The 17,942-nt window shown below is 44.5% G+C and overlaps 1 long non-coding RNA gene and 1 pseudogene across 1 annotated transcript; both read right to left on the bottom strand.

Moving 5' to 3' along the window:
• Positions 1-423: 423 nt before the first annotated feature.
• On the bottom strand, positions 424-11,369 carry LOC136188497 (RAC-gamma serine/threonine-protein kinase-like; annotated as a pseudogene).
• A 5,000-nt stretch (positions 11,370-16,369) lies between these two features.
• On the bottom strand, positions 16,370-17,284 carry LOC136188219 (uncharacterized). The gene is made up of 3 exons (XR_010670161.1): positions 17,224-17,284; positions 17,107-17,170; positions 16,370-17,040 (listed from the first exon to the last, which is right to left on the bottom strand). It is a non-coding gene; the product is annotated as an uncharacterized lncRNA (long non-coding RNA).
• Positions 17,285-17,942: the final 658 nt, after the last annotated feature.

Genomic DNA, 17,942 nt, shown 5'->3' with positions numbered 1-17,942 from the left:
AGTGAAGAAGGTGGATAAGATGCTCCGCACCGCCGGCCGTTGCCACCCCAAATTGGAATGGGTTGAAAAACTAAGCCATTTGAGATTTTAAAGAACTGCAAGCCGCTTTGGCCACGAGACGACGAAAGACGCTGCCCACTGCTATTGGCCGTACATCATTGGCATTCCCCGTGGTGTAGCTCGGGTAATGCTAATACGGACGCATTGAAAAAAGGTACTTAGAACGATATTTTGACAGTGACTAATTGGGATTTGATTTTTAGATCGCGAGCGCCGAAGGACGAAGATCGAAGAGAGAACGATCGACGAAGACGTACAGAAGGCACGCGAAAGAACCGAACGACGAAAGAAAGGAATCGAGAAAATACAGTGGATACGCTAGAGTAGGTTTTTGCATGAGTGCATGTATACTGTAAAATTACTCTACGAAATAAAGTCGAATGTGCGCGTCTTGATCGTGTACGAGGTCGTAGCGCATTCGTCCAGATTTGATTCTCGTTCAGCCTGCGATCTATTGGATTGTTTTCTGAGCGAATTGATCGACGTGGAAGGCAGATCGAGGCAAGCGTTTTCACGCGATTCGACAAAATCGAGGCTCGCCGTTTCTTTTTCAGACCTGGAGGCTAGAGCAGGCTTCAAAAATACAGCAGAACTCTGTAGGAACATGAGCGAGGACGATTTTAGCGAAACAAAGAGGTGTAGGTCCGGGGGAAAAAGAAAATGGTGGTGAATCTGCCTCGCTACAGAGAGGGGCACGCTGCGAGGCGTCTCTGATGCACTCGACAGACAAAGAGGCATCTTTGCTTTCGCCTGCGCCGAGCCCTGGACGCAAAGCGAGAAATTTTTTCTTTGTGGCTGATAGGACTCCCGTATTAACCTGAAAGATTTAAATAATCAATAAAAAAAGGTACAACTAAAAAGAGAGCGAGAGAGAGAGAAAGAAAATGACAAAGACACATCCAAAGACAGTACTGTAATGTCATGGCAACTGATTTAGAAAGAGCGACCAAATGAAAGACATTGATATTTCATTTCTTGTTGCTTGGATGAGAGCCTGCTGATCTTACTTCGAACCTAAGCATAGGAAAATCCTTCAAACTGACCATCCTCCTTCTATAGAAAACGTCAGTACGGTACATAACCAAGACCAAATAAAACTTTCTCATCTAACCTTGATCTGGTGGCGTGTCGTCGACCGTCCTTGAACTCCTGCGGTATCACCTGGTCGTTCACGTCTGCCTTGACCCCGGGAACAAACAGAACGGGAACCTATAGTGAAAACAGCATCAAAAAATTATCAATCGATTAAATATTGCGCGCGCCTTTTTGTCATAGACGTCATCCCAATTGACTTCACTGAAGAAAACGTGTTCCATTGTTTCCTCGGCATCGCGCTGACTGCCACCAAGTCTAAGAAAAATAAACTCTACTCGCATTTCTATGTGCCTACGAAGTCAACTGACCTTTTTGTTGGATCCTTCTCTACAACCGGAGAGAATCGATCTCGCTCGTTCTCCACGCCGATCAGGAAACTTAACGTCTTGCTATATACATACAAACAGACCGTCTCTCATCGTTTGGTCTTTGCCTCGTATGCGAGAACGTACGGTGAGAATGAGTTCGAAGAGAACTTAGTGATCCCGATTGTAGAACGGCAAACGGCCGCAAATCATTTCGTACATGACGACGCCGACTCCCCACCAGTCGACACTTCGGCCGTACTCCTCCTCCTCGAGAACCTGAAAGCGCGAAGTAAGGCTCAAAGTCATACGTAGCCCCCTAAAGACGCCATTCAATCCCCCCTGACAATGTTAATAAGACCCCCTTCAAAACTGACTATCCTCACGTTGTGGGCGTTCGCTAATTTTTATGCGCGAGTGGCGTTCCTTGCGCCTGAATCGCAAGCGCCGCTCGCGCGCAACGAAAGGGAGACACTTGTCCCTCAAAAGTGGGCGTTCCCGCCAACACTACAAAGTACTTTTTATGCGCGAGTGGCGTTCCTTGCGCCAGACCGCAAGCGTCGCTCGCGCGCGGACAAAAGGGAGACACTTGTCCCTCAAAAGTGGGCGTTCCCGCCAACGCTACAGAGTACTTTTAAGAGTACTTTTTATGCGCGAGTGGCGTTCCTTGCGCCTGAATCGCAAGCGCCGCTCGCGCGCAACAAATTGAAGACACTTGTCACAGTAAAGTTATTGAGTTGAGACTGTTAACAATACAAATGCGGTATCTAGTCAAGGTATTCAACTACGAAAGTCTCGCTCCTTTTCTTACAGTACTAATAGAAAAATTCACTCGCAATTGATTTTTCGTTTTGATGGAATGCGTTCGTTGCGATGAAATCAAACATGATCCGCGCCCCGCAAAAATGAACGCGATTAAAACGAAAATTCACGCCCAACAAAAAACTAAAAAAATTGAGACCACGCAACTTGCCGATCGCAGATCAGTAATTGCTGCGCATCATTTTTAAAAAGATTTAAGTTGCGTCGTGAATTATGACAGAAATACTGGTATACCTCTGCCGAGAATTTCAGTGTGGGAAAAAGGTCTGGAAGGATAGACAAATTTTAAAATCGTGCCTTGGATGATTCCTTAGACCGTTTTAATTACCCCGTGATCACAGATGCCCTTGTGATCACAGGTACCCTGTGATCACAGATTCCTTTGTGATCAGAGAAACCCTTGTCACAGATACCCTTGCCACAGTCTTAGGATTATTTCACGTTGTACGGAGAAAATCAACAGACGCCTTCCTCTTCCTAACTCCCCATGAACAATCTATTAGCACATATACTGCGAAGGTTGCTTTTCGACCGTGTATAAAACCCTGCGTGCTCTCGTTTACCTCAGAGGCAAGGTATTCCGCAGAAGGTCGTCGTCTTCTTATCCACAGTCACGTCCTGTTTGCACAGCCCAAAATCGGCTAATTTGATGTGACCAGCCTTGTCCAGAAGAAGAGCCAAAAAGGAGACAAAGGAAATGGGGTTGCCCTCCACGTGAAACGAACGCTCGAGCTATCGTTCTCACTTCGCCACCCTGGGCGTATTCCATCACGAGATAAAGTCTCTTTTCCGTTTGAAAGGAAAACCGGAGTGACTAGGGAAACAAAACAGCGTCAGAAAAGTATGCGAATCAAAACGAGATCAACACTAAGTAGAGGAGCCTACTACACTCTTACATACATCAATACTTGGGGACACGTAAGCAGCTGACTAAATCATAGATTCAATGTGAGTAGTTGCCATAAGAAAAGGATGCTTTGTCGTCTTCAGCACTTGGTTCTCAGTCAGCGTGTGAGCAACCTCTTCCTAAAATAACTGCTATAGACAACTAGGCAATTCCCTTCTTCCTTGCCTTTGCAATGATGGCATCCTTCTTGAGGATTTTGACGGCAAACAGTTCGCCCGTCGTCTTCTCGCGAGCAAAGCAAACCTTTCCAAACGTTCCACGACCGAGCACTTTCAACATTTCAAAATCCTCCAGAACAGCCTAAGAGAGAATAAATGCAGACGTAGAATAAAGAAGGAAGTGATATAACAACAATAAAAGAGATTATATTGGTATACTTTGCTGGAAGATTTTTCAAGGGACGAACTCTTTTCCTTGTTTGCCTCGAGAGCCGCTGAGACCTTCTCAATCGCTTCAACCCACGCATCACTAGGAAACAAAGCAACAAAGCGAGAACAATCAATATACGTTCACCGAAATATCAATTCTCACCGTTCGTCGGTGCGATCAACGCTGAAGAAACGTTCAATGAAATTCGCCCACTGCAAAACCCTAAAAAGATCAGTAAGAGAGACCCATTTTTTTTTTAAAAAGAAGAGTCCATAGAATTCATCTAATGACAAACTTTTCTTGAAATAATTAATTTTCATGAGCTGGAATTCTGCAAAGACAAAAATTAGAATGTAAAACAAACAACGCGATTTCTGGGTCTTCCACGTACAACGAGGAGACGTCCTCGCTCCTACACAAATTCTAGTACGAGACAGAAGCTACGAACAATATACGCAATATCCTAGACACGCTTAGTCCCTCGAAACCTACGAAGATCGATGCTGGAACGACTAGCTTTGAGAAATCTCGAAATAACGAATAAAAGCATCGATTTTCTACAAACTACGCGTTCGAAGTTCACGAACGTACGTAGTTCTATATTAATAGTTAGGATCTTAGCATATTTCACTTGGTGCCGGCGCGCAGCGCCGGTGCCAAGTTAAATATGCTAAGATGGGTGTGTTGGGCGGGGGCGGCGGCGGGGAGGATGGTGGCTGGTTTTTTTTCGCGATTTTCTCGGCCAAAACTAAAGATTGGTCAATCCCATGAATCAAAAACGTTTTATAACCCAACAAGCTACTAGACTAGAGAAAGAAACGGCCCAATCGCGTCGAAAGCACCAAAATAGCGCGATTTTCCGATCACGTCGCGGTTTTCTCACGTAAAAGGAACGATCCGTCGAATCGACGCGATCGAAACGCTTTAGAAATGCATTTTTTACTTCAGCTAGCAAAAGAAACGACTGAATCGCGTGAAAAAGACCAAAATATCGCCATTCTTGGTCTCCCACGCATAAAAATGGCGATTCCCTTATACGTAGCCTAGCTAAAGTGCGAGGTCTCTAAACGCGTCTTTAGACACATATTTAGACTACAATCTTACGAGAATCAATGCTGAAGCAAAAAACTTCGACAAATCTCAGTTTCCCTCTGCATTGACAAACGTAGGTCTACTGTCTCAGCATATGCTAGTTCTAGCCTCGGATACCCAGACTCGCGCTACTAGGCGTGGCGCTGGGAGTCTGGGCAACTTGCTGTAGAGCGTCGGTTCCTTTGTGAAATTAGCGTAGGCGGGTACGTGGGTGGGACACTTCGAAAAGCAATTGGTCTGCCAACAAAAGTCGCGGCCTGTTCGTCGGTGCAAGCGCTCGATCTCAAAGAGTTCGCACAAAAGGGCGAGTGCGACGTCCATCTTGAGGCTACGGTGTAGATGTTGTATCGAGCTAATTGAGTTAAGCTGTCCTAATCACATAATTAGTCGCGTTCGCTGAGCCACTGCTCGCTTTGTGATTGGCTGTCGCATCCCAAAGGAACCGACGTTCTACAGCAAGTTGCTCCCAGCGCCGCGCCACGCCCAGTAGCGCGCGCGGAGAGGGTCTGGGTCTCTAATGCTAGTTCATACCGGCGCACGGCCCCGCTTCCCCGTGACATGTATGCATCTGCCTTACCTGGAGTGAGAAGTATAGAGTCTTGTGAGTAGACTAAGAGCCTTTTTAATTAAGAACGCCGTTTCACAAGCAGAGGCCAGCGAAGAATCTAGCCAGCCACAGCTCGATGATATGGTCTGCCACTGTTCCACAGTGGCCGCTGGAAATGGCAAACCTGCAGCAAAGCGCCCAAAAGTGATGAATTACTGCTGGAATTGTGGCACCAGTCTTTACGATGTTATGTAATGTGAGACTGAAAGAGAGACAAGTATATTTATGTCAGTCATAGTTTGCCAAATACACGTCTATGAGACTTATACACTTTAGCAGTCCATCTGCGTACGCCTGTACCAGCTCCCGCGTTTTTCGATAGAATTTTCGGATAAGGTCAACTGACACTGTGGCAAGAGCAGGGTCAATGTGATTTCGAAGAGAGGCGATGTTTTACTTGCAGCTTTTTCTCGTGTGATCTTTAGCTCTGCCCCAGACCCTCTCAATAGGGTTTAGTTCACAGTGATATTTGGGTAAGAACAAACACTCGTGGCCTCTGCTTGAAATAAATCTCTCTACCATTGACTTTTCATTTTTAAAGTCATCGTGCTCCTTCAAAATTGCCTCAAGTTCTGGTCTGTTCTTGCCATCAACAGCGACTCCTCTCTCCTGCAGAACAATTCGAAGGCCTTTCGCACGCCCATCGTCTAGCACCATTCGCTGAACGGAGCCATTCCAGACGTCATAGAGTTTATTTCGGTATCAATGCTCGTGTGTGTTTTTGATAGCTATTTTGCGTGATAGTTAACACCTTTCCGGTATGCACCCTATTGCATCGTCTTCATTGCGAATTTCGTTTAAATACCTAAGCTGTTTCTTCGAGACGCTTTTGAAGACATTGTAAAAGACCGTCGACGTTCTCTCTGAATAACACCAAGCACTGCAATGCTAGAAGCGATTATTCCACGTACAACGTGCAGTGTACGAAAATAAAGCTGTACTAAAAGCTAAAATAGTATAGTAATATATGTCGTATCAAAGCAGTGTACAAAAATAAAGCTGTACAAAATATTAGAAAACTAAATAGTTCAAGACGAAAATTTGTGAAACTACGGATATGTGACAACAGGCTTTCACGAGAAACTAACGTGTTCATTCCGATATAGGCGCATGCGCTTGTATGTGAACAATTAACCATTTTAACCTGAACTCATCTGACGCTCTTCATTATCTCTTTTTTTTTGCAAAAAGAAGAAGAAAAGTAGAAACAACTGGAATCATTATCACATAAGATCCAAAATGAAGTGAAACCGTGCCCCTTTCTATGTTGAAAGATGGGCTTTCCTCGTCATCAAATCAAATCGACTTCATCGAGGCGCGCCCAACCCTTTTCCACGTCGAACTGTAGCAACCCGTCGACACGGCACCTGCGATCCCAATCGCCGATCACGCGAAAACACTACGTCCTAATCATTGTCATCATCCTTGCGTCCTTGGCATTTCCTGTGAAACAGGTATCACTAACGGATTGCACAAAAAAGTCAAAGTTACGTGTCAAAACTTCCAGTAAAAATAAATAAAATAAATGAAAGATGTCTTACCAAAAGAGATCCCGAAAAAATTAAAACGGGCGGAATAATAGCGGTGTTTGCATTGCGAGTGTCCTTTGCATCGCGTGGACTGTTAGATCGGTAGCCTGTTTTGTCCCATAGTCATACAGTACGTAGTAGGCGTGAAAATGGAAGAGTAGAACTCGCCTCGTATGTGTACGACTTTCGAGAAGACATCGACGAGACGACGAAAGAGCAGAACAACCGCCGAAATGCACGTGGATCCTCGCTTAAAAGCGCATGCGCTTTTACCTCGAGGTATAAGCGCATGCGCCTAACAAATTCACGTAGAAGCGCATGTGCTTCTACGCGAGGAAATACGGTAAAAGTTACCATTGTCATAAGAATATATTGATAATTTTTTTCTGCCGACTGCATTTTTGTTTTGTCGAATATGGAATATCGTTTTAGGCAATGACTAGGTGTCACTGTGAAATCGTTTTTGTTGAAGTCCTGCGCGCATGACACGAAAAAAAGACTTATCTACTCCTTAGACGAGGATGTGCTGACGTTTGTGCTATAATTACAATTTCAGCAGTCAAATGGGAAGAGAAAGTAATTGTTGTACTTGTGGCAGTAAATGTCTTGTCGTTTACTAGAGAACTTCAAGAAGAAATGAGATTTCGTCACAGGTTGCTGAAATTTCATGCCGTTTATTCAATAAAAAAGGGGTTCTCCGTGCTGCACTACGCAAAATCTCGCTTGACAATTTTGCCGGAAAAAAAATTGCGGTTAGCGTCTGCAACTACGATCAAAGAAAGAACAATGATCCTTTTTGACGTCAGTATTACGGCGACAAATACTGTAACTACAGCAGCAAAAGCCTTTGGTTAATTCAGCTGCAAACCGGAAAAATTAGAAGAAGATCCAAAAGTGTGCGATAGCTAGTTCTCTCGGCTGTCTCTTTGATCCGTTGGTCATGGAGGTGTACAGTACGGCCGTTGAAGCCCTTTCGCTCTTACTTTTTTTTGCAAAGCCGCTGCTCGCTCTTCCATCAATTTCATCAATGACGGCGCTGCGTTTGTCAACTACTGGCGCAGGCTAGATCTTTGACGAACCGCTTCTCATCGTACGCAGGCAACACTTTCGGTGCTTTGGGGCGGAGTACAACATCTTGACATCTTCCCTTCCTCCGTTTCGTTAGTTCCCTCTATATGTATTACGGCCAAACTTAAATTCCCTCCCTCCCCGAGGGTGGCCGCAATAACGAGGTTCCACTGTATATTCTAAAAATTAAAAAATGAGAAAAAGATAAGGTAAAGCAGGTCGCTGCCCGTTTAATCCAGACATGGACTACTGCTGGAAGGCGTCGTCGTCAACTTCAGGTTTTCTCGCTTCAATTTATCCACCCTTTCCAAAACAAAGCGATAATCCGGGAGCAATGACGCCTTTGCTACCCCGATTTACCACTGGCTCCGCCTCCGCTGCGTGCGCTCGTGGCGTCCGATCTCTTCACATCACTTCGGGGATTCTGTTGATCCTCGCTGGCTACGATCACGCGTTGGGTAGCTAAATGAGACGAGCATTATCAAGATTCTAAATACAGGTCGCTGTTGCTCAGCAATTCAGTGTCAGCAAATCGACAGTGTCCAAGATCATGAAAAGAAGAGAGGATCTACTAGCAATGTACACAACTGGCAGAGGCTGCAGACCCTCTCAGAAACGACAACGAGATGGGAAGGAACCCGACGTTCAAGAGGCTCTTGCCTTATGGCTAGAGCAGAAAGTTCTTCAAGGAGCGAACGTCTCGGGTCTTGTTCTGAAAGAGAAAGCGTCGTCATTAGCGGCCAAAATGGGTAAAGATTTCACTCCAAGTGACGGTCGGCTTTCTCTTTTGACAGATTTCTTTCCTTCTGAATTGGAAAAAAAATAAAAAGTTGATGTCAGTTACTAGTAAATTGCTAAATCCGCTTAAAAGTCTTATTCGTCTTATGTCAACTTTCGGTTAATGTCAACTATTTCGCTGATGCATTTCGGTTGACATTAACCGGCTTCGACTGTATCACTCACACAAATATCTACCAGCCGTTCTACTTCAAATGTTCTAAAGGTTATTCACAGAAAAAAATATCCTATTTAAGCCGCTGCTGTGAGGGCCAACAGCAAGCCAAACCATGTAGCTGCTCTCTTATTACATTTACCAGAGTATACAACCCTATACAAAGGTAATAAACGAACTGGAGTATCTGCAATGGTTTCTATTGGTCCGAAGGCTTTCTCAGAAAGTGCTGAACTTGCAGAAATATGACAGACACCCCGAAAGTTCTCTCATACGGTAATCAGGTTCGTTTTCATATCCATCTATGCATAAATCTCACTGATGATTGGCCAAAACAAAGTGCAAAATTTCACACGTTTTTCAGAACTGTGAACACTATTGGCAAGCCAGGTCATGGCAAGCCAATTGACCAACTGGAGGAACATTACAATTGGTAAGTTATATCACAGTATTCTTCACTGGCAGACAAACCACCTTTGCCCGCGTAGGGTCTTACAGACTGCCGTGTGTAACGTGAGAAGAAAACGATCTTCACACCCAATCAGCTAGGGTTCGCGCAACACCGTCACATCCCCCCTTCATCAACAAAACCACAAATAAATGAAGACTACACTGACAACACAAAAGCTGCGAAGTAGTGAATTGTTTATCGGGCCGTTCAGGCAGCAGGACTGTAGTTCCATGAAAAAATCGTCTGAAAGACGCGTACCGAGCGTGTACGCGTCTCACGCTTTGCGCCACGGTTGCCAGGGGTCCACGATCGTATCAGCCCCGCGTCCTTTGAACGTCGCCGGCGGAGGGACGCTGGTCAGCTGCACGATGACGCGCGGCGAATTCGGAGCGGCGAAACAGGAAGATGGGGATGCCGACGACGTCGAAGTAGGTACCGTATTACCTCACTTTTTGCTGCATGCCGGTTTAAAGTGAGGATTACCAGGGTGCCGTTGTACCTCGGGGACATCGGCATGCCGGATAAAGCGAGGTGCTTTTGTTTGTTTTTGGCAAACTTGTATCAGTGGGAAAACATACGTAAAGCATGAACATAGGTTAGGGTTACCGGTAGTATACAAGGCAAACGAGCTGAAAACACTACAACTGAAATAGCAACGTCTAATCTGCTAGCTTATTCCTCGTCGGTAAGAAGGTCATCTGTTTTTTCGTCGTCAGCTAAACCTGTTGGATCGCGCGATTCGCATTCAACACCACCTCTACCGATAACGGCATTCCCCGCATTATACCGGCATGCCGTTTTAGTAGTCAACCAGTGAAAACTTTGGGAGCAGAAAACTTCACTTTTACCGGCATGCAGCAAAAAGTGAGTTAATACGGTAGGTAAGAGTCGTTGGGTGAGCTTGACAGCGTAAAAAGCATAGATGAGCAAGACAGAGACGACGTGGAAAGTCGCGGAGTAAAATCGAGCGTACAAGCAAAGAGGAATGCTGCCGATGCAGCCGACGACGTCGAAGAGGATAAGCTTGCCCCAATCAATGACGTTTTGCCTAGAAGGCTGTTTTAAGTTGCCATGTGAAGTCTATTCACCTTCACTGCTTTTCATCCAGGAGCTCCACGAGTCTCGAATATGTCCTTTGAAAGGCTTATTGAGGCTACGATCCATGTCATGGGGCGGGTGTCCAGAGTCATTCATCGGAATATCTCGAAAACAAAGCGTAGGGCGGGCTTGTAGAAGATACTGTACCTATAAAATGCATACCAATGATCCTTATGTCATTTAAGCGTTAGAAGGTACAGTACATCCTCAATTATCCGAACCCCAATGTTTTGGAAGCAATTATAGCGAATTAAATCTGACCTAAAATTTACGTTTTGGATAATTGAGAGTTCTGTTAATTAAACGAGGTTCGGATTTCGCGTGTAATCTGCCATTTCCTGTAGCGTGTACAGTCGATCCCAATGTTTCGGAAGAGGTTCAGATAATCAAAATTTCAGATAATAAAAAATTATGACGTCACACTATGGTATGCACTCTCGTACGGTAAGCGGTCGGAGGCTCTGCATGATAGCAACACTGTGAACACCGGGCCATCATTCTCTAGTTTTATTTCGTATCAACCCACGAAAGTGGATCTCAAAACGTGCTTAGCTTAGCTGTTTAGGCGGTCGCGGAGACCACATTTCTCCGCCGTATGTGACGAAATTTCCGTCGTCGCTATAATTCGCTATCTGACGACGACTCCGCCGACGTGTAAGAGTCGAATTGGGGTGTGTAGAGCGTTGTGGTGGAGCCCTCATCGCCGAAGCGATAGCTCACTTCGTTCGGGTCGACCCAGACGCTCAAGTTTTGGGGAAAGTACTCGCGAATTTCGTTCGGGTTTAGACCCGATTGTTGTATCGCTCGATTGAGAATGGGGTCCACGGCGCCTTGCGCGATGTTGAGACATCGATAGGCATTTCCTTTGGTTGGCTGCGACGGATACCAGTGGCCCTCGTAGCGATCGGTGAGGATCTTCGATAGGTTGTAGCGGAGCTCTTCGATCTTTTCCATCAATAGATCGGAGAGGAATGATACGACAAAATCGCAGGCTTTCTTGATTTCGACGTGCATTGTTCGACACGAAAGCGACGATTTAATCCGGGGTAGATCCGGGAGACCTAAATTTACGCAGCTGCCACAGCAAAACGCCCGTGAATTTTGTAGCAAGGCGTGCTGCAAGAAAGCACGAAGCGGCGGCGGCCCCGGAAACCAATTTTGTAGAAGTGAAGGCGTTCGTGAAGTTCAGAAAGACGGAACTTTTCATTGAGACGTCCAGCATAAAAGCGGAGGAGAACGCAGATAATTCTCTATCTCATGGCACTCTAGGGAAACTCCATTTGCCCTTTTCTCGTGAACGAAATCAATCAATAAATAATCAATTATTAATTAATAATTAATAATTAATAAAAATAAAAATTATTAATAATTATTACTTATAATATGGCCTATAGAGCATGGACGATCTTGACCATTGGGCTGGCGGTGATGGCGATCTCGGCGGTAGGCGTGGCGTTTTTAACTTAATCAATCAATTAATTAATTAATTGCTTAATTAAGTACTTAATTAATATGACCTATAGGTCAGTGATTTCACCGGCTATCCTACGCTAGATCAGCTCAATGACGAATGCTTTTTTGAAGTCGGTTTTTCGTTTCTTACCGCGCGCGATTCAATCCTCCTGACCGCGCGTTGTCTCCTTTGTATATCCTAGGTACTATGCAAACTGGAGCTGTATCACAACTGGGTCAACAACGGCAAATCACTGCCTCCTCTCATAGCGTACTCCGACTCGAGCGAGGACAGTTTCGCGGAGTTCCTTCAGCCGGAAGTCAACGCTTCGTTGCTGTCGCCGTCTGAGTCGTCTGCGCCGCAAGCGCCGTCACCTAGCGACTCACCCAAACTCACGATCTCAACCCAAACTCACCTTCCCAACCCAAACTCACAATCCCAACCCAAACTCAACATCCCAACCCAAACTCACGATCTCAACCCAAACTAACCTTCCCATCCCAACCCAAACTCGCGATTCCAACCCAAACTCACGATCCCAACCCAAAGTCATGATCTCAACCTTTTGGCATATTCCACGCGCCATATAGGAGTCGATATCTACGGGGAAATTAATTCCATAGACCAGTCAAAAAGTTCTTTAGAAGTCAATATCTATGGGGAAATTAATTCCATAGACCAGTCAAAAGGTTCCTTATGAGTCGATCTCTATGGGGAAATTAATTCCATAGACCAGTCAAAAAGTTCCTTAGGAGTCGATCTCTATGGGGAAATTAATTCCATAGACCAGTCAAAAGGTTCCTTTGGAGTCAATGACTATGGCAAATTAATCCGTAGACCTGTCAAAAGATTCTTTAGAAGTCGATATCTATGTGGTTAATTCCATAGACCAGTCAAAAGGTTCCTTATCCCTTTACGGGACAAAGTACCACTCCAGTGTCTGGCTTTTCTTAACACTAAAGTGTTGTTAGAGTGGATTCATTTTTATCTGCAATAGAAACGCAACAGTTAGCATAAATATAGCTTACCGTCTAGACGACAAGTGTTTGCGACACGTTTCCATGACAACCAGGCAATTCCTCTTCGAAACTTGCCATTTCGTCCTCATCTTCGAATCGAAGGTCTTCCGCGTCGCCAGAAACGTCCAAAATAGCTGCGGCTGCTTCTTCTGGGTCCATTGACACGAGAGTAAATGAGAAAACGCTTAACAATTCCGTCTTTTAGCGCGCGCACCCATCTCGAAATCGGCGTTTTTTCGGGCGAAACGCGACATTTACGGCTAACGCGAGAAAACAGAGATAAAGAATATCCTATTACATCATCTGAATGGGTGAAACATCAAAAATGAGCCAAAAACGACATCGAAGAAATAGCGCGCGCTAAAAAAATAAAATTCGAACTAATTTACTTTCTTTTATTCTAAAGAAATTGAAAAAAATGTATCTAGTACCAAAAAACTGTTATCTATAATAGACACAAAATTGTATATGTTTTCAATCGTTTTTGGGTATTTCTGATGACGTAGTGGAGTGTTGACGTCATATTGGGGAACATAGAAGCCTCACATCAAAATTCTAACGTCAAACGATGTGCGAAACGACAAAACGTTTCGTCGTTTTCCTGTCCTTTCGAAAATCAACCAATTTCTACCGTTTTCGCTAATGTTTTTGTCACGTGACTTTAGTAGCGACGACAACAGAGACCCAGTATACTACCTTCATGCGTCTAATAACGGTGCACGGGACGTTTGTGACGCTCTAGAAAACTGCGCAAGCGCAAAACTCACTGTAGTGGTCTACTGTAATACATATGGTCCTTTTAATATTATATACAAAACTAACACATATAGGGTTATTAGTCGATCTCTATGGGGAAATTAATTCCATAGACCAGTCATAAGGTTCCTTAGGAGTCGATATCTATGGGGTAATTAATTCCATAGACCAGTCATAAGGTTCCTTAGGAGTCGATATCTATGGGGTAATTAATTCCATAGACCAGTCAAAAGGTTCCTTAGGAGTCGATATCTATGGGGAAATTAATTCCATAGACCAGTCAAAGGTTCCTTAGGAGTCGATATCTATGGGGAAATTAATTCCATAGACCAGTCAAAAGGTTCTTTAGAAGTCGATATCTATGGGAAAATTAATTCCATAGACCAGTCAAAAGGTTCCTTATAAGTCGATATCCATAAGAAAATTAATTCCATAGACCTGTCAAAAGGTTTTTTAGAAGTCGATATCTATGGGGAAATTAATTCCATAGACCAGTCAAAAGGTTCCTTTGGAGTCAATGTCTATGGCAAATTAATCCGTAGACCTGTCAAAAGATTCTTTAGAAGTCGATATCTATGTGGAAATTAATTCCATAGACCAGTCAAAAGGTTCCTTATTAGTCGATGTCTATGGGGAAATTAATTCCATAGACCAGTCATAAGGTTCCTTAGAAGTCGATATCTATTGGGAAATTAATTCCATAGACCAGTCAAAAGGTTCCTTTGGAGTCGATGTCTATGGGAAATTAATCCGTAGACCTGTCAAAAGATTCTTTAGAAGTCGATGTCTATGTGGAAATTAATTCCATAGACCAGTCAAAAGGTTCCTTAGAAGTCGATATCTATTAGGAAATTAATTCCATAGACCAGTCAAAAGGTTCCTTTGGAGTCGATGTCTATGGGAAATTAATCCGTAGACCTGTCAAAAGATTCTTTAGAAGTCGATATCTATGTGGAAATTAATTCCATAGGCCAGTCAAAATGTTCTTTAGAAGTCGATATCTATGGGGAAATTAATTCCATAGACCAGTCAAAAGGTTCCTTCTGAGTCGATCTCTATGGGGAAATTAATTCCATAGACCTGTCAAGAGGTTCCTTAGGAGTCGATATCTAGGGGGAAATTAATTCCATAGACCAGTCAAAAGGTTCTTTAGAAGTCGATATCTATGGGGAAATTAATTCCACAGACCAGTCAAAAAGGGGCGACGTTAAACGACGCCTTTTACTATTAGACCATAGATATGAAATAGAAAATAATAATACTTAAAATAATATTTATATATATGATTAGATTTTCTTAAATTACTTAATTAATTAATTAAGCAACGCATTTATTAATAGACCATAGAATTTAATTTTTATTTTTATAGTGGTTTTGTTGGATAATGGTGAGGTGTTTGCGTTCGGGCAAAATCAGTTCGGGCAGTTGGGTGAGAAGGACAAAGACGTTTGGTAAAATTGAATTGGGGGAGTTTTCTTGAACGTGTTCTATGTTTAGTGGTGCTCCGATTTTGGTGCCGTTGCCCGGCAAAGCAAAAGGAATCGCTACGGGACACAGTCACTCTGTCGTGATTCTTGATTTGGGAGAAGTCTATACATTTGGAAAACACCAGGTGCATAATATAAAATAATTGATTATTAATTATTTAAAATGTGGTTTCTTCTTTTAAGGATAATCAACTTGGTGCGCGTGCCGACACTGACGCCGCCGTCGCCGCCGTCGACGGCGACACTTGGAATTTAGCGCCGGGTCATTCGGAAAGGAATTTGGAAGCAGGGTAATGTGGGTTGGAGCCTCAGCTGATCACACACCTACATTCAATTGAGCGAACATTTGCTCGGATTGACGTTGCTCAATCGATGCACCGCTAGCAAAATTTATCGTCGCGTGTCTAAATTAAATAATTGTGTTTTAATTAAAGGCTTGATTCCACCGCCGAATGTCGGCATGGAGAAATCAATCAAAAGCCTCTTTTTCAATAAGAGAAGAGAAACGTGCACCACGTGAGAAAACGTCACGGGTTATCCACGGGGAATTTAGAGATCTTTGCTTCTTTAGTTAATGCAGATTCTCACGCCGATTTGTCGGGCAAGAGCGTGTGCTTGGATCCAAATTTCAACACTCTGTGGACGTAAGAATATCTCTTTATTTTTATTATGATCCTTCGTTCCACTAAATTCTTTCTTCTTTCCCAGGTGACGGCGATTCGTCTCTGACCGACGGCTTGGACTTGAGCGAATCGACGAAAGTTCCCGCCGTCGTTTCGAGTCTCGACGCCGTCCTATTAAAATTTTCGCCGGCGGCGACCAGTCCTTCGCTTTGCTATCGTCGAATCCGTTTGGAGTGACTTTTCCAATGCGTTTTGTGAAGACTCACTTTTTTTTATTATAGACGGATTCTTTGCCGAATGCCGTTTGGACTCCCGATTTTGTTTCTCAAATTCTTCTCGATTCGTTGATTGACGACGCGGAGAGGACGAATCGCTACGACGAAATTCTTCAGTAGGTGGACAAGCAATATTTATATTAATTAATATTTTGCAGACGCGTGACTGCAGCGTTCGGATCGTGGTCTCTTCTAAATGGCTCGTTCGTAGACAAGAAAGTTCCTCGTTCTTCCGACGACTAGCTTGGCTGAAACAGCAGCCTGAGGCAAACGCAAATAATCTCACTGTATCCTTAATTAAAAGTATCTCTCTTAGTCAATAGAAAAAACCCAACTCAACAAAATTTGTTTAATTAAACTATAGAACTGAACTCAATCAATCTATATCCCCTTATTGAGCAGAAGGGGCTGTGTTGATTAACGGTCGCTGGGACATTCCTCTGATGAGGAGCTGCAGCAGCAAATGGAAGTGACCAATGAGTGAGGGAAGAGGGAAGAGGTGGACGTGGAGAAAACGTAGCCAATCCATTCCACTGATTGTTGACGAGAGCCCTGCTGCGCTGAGGAGGACGTGAGGGCAGCCCCTCATGGTTAACGGGAGCAACTCCATAGTGCTGAGGAGGCGGTCGGGCGACGGGCAGGGGAGCCTTTCCCTTGTACTGACGACTCGGTGGGCCCGCCAGCCCGTGGTCAACGGGAACAGTTCTGTTGTTCCCAGCAGGGGCATAGTTGATAGGATTCGTTTGCTTGTGCTGTGAGGCTACATCCAGCCTTTTTAGGAATCCATTGATCAGACGGCATTGGACGCCCATCAGCGCTTCAATTCGCTGAAAGCGCTTTTTCATGGAAGACTCAAACAACTGGAGAGACGTGGCAAAATCACAGCTGCACGCTGTCGTGAATGGGTCGCGGCTTGGTAGAATTGCTTGGTCGGCGACATCGCCGTGAAAACCAGAGTCGTCTTCACCGCTACCGCCGTCTCCTTCGCCGCCGTGTCCTCCGCCTGAAGGTACTTGCTCATTGCAGTTGCTTTTCGATCTGACCGTCGCGTCCCTCTCAGTACTGAGGGCTTCTGCTTATGGAAAAAGACAAAGAGATTCCGTTTCTCTGTCTAAAGGAAAAACGCAGAAGGACTCACCCGTGGCTTCAAGCGTAGCTGGCATAAGATTCTGGAGGACCTCGTAGCAAATTGATTTCGCAGCCTAAAAATACAATTGACGACACGCATCCTTTTTCGTCACAATACGCTACGCACCCTTTCCTTCAAAAAGTCGCAGTGCTCTTCCCTCAACGATGAAATAAGTACTTCCACGGACGCTAATCAAGGCTCTCCCTGAGCGAGGGTCTGGCCTCCAGACTATAGCGAGGGTGGTAGTGGAACGTAATGTTCTCTCAGCCTACATGACACCGAAAAGAGGACACCATGTTGAAAAGAGAAAACTGCGAATCTGCCAACCAAGCGATGCACGATCTTTGTAAAAACCTGTTCGGCTAGTGCGCTAGCGAAGAGAAGCACGAGAGCCAGGGTCCTGCACGAGACGTAAGCACGAGTGCACGAGAGCGATACTACCTTGGTGTTAGGACAAGTATTTAAAGAAGCACATGACTGACCGCTGCCCCCAAAGGGGGGTCCCACGTGACCTTTTCGCACCTTAGAAGTACCAGGCCCTTCTCCCCTCCCGTGTTTATACGGGAGATCAGGGAGAAGGGCCTGGCTACTATGCCGGCTGGCAGGGCGGACTTTCAAATACGCATGCTCTGCTAACAATGACTAATGGGCCAATAGCGCGAGTCTGTGTATTCTATTAAGACCCTCCCACAGAAAATGGCCTCGGATAAGGTCAATTCGAACCGGATAAGCTTAAAATTTTGCAAATCAAAGCCTTACTAAATATTCTTTCATATGAGATCGACGCGTTTTTTTTTTCGAGAGGACGTCAATTGAGTACTACGCCTCTGAAATTGAACAACGCG

Source organism: Oscarella lobularis, chromosome 6 (assembly GCF_947507565.1).
Source record: "Oscarella lobularis chromosome 6, ooOscLobu1.1, whole genome shotgun sequence".
Classification (NCBI taxonomy): Eukaryota; Metazoa; Porifera; class Homoscleromorpha; order Homosclerophorida; family Oscarellidae; genus Oscarella; species Oscarella lobularis.
The sequence above is the reverse complement of the archived record's forward strand: the minus strand, read 5'-3'. Positions and strand labels throughout refer to the sequence as shown.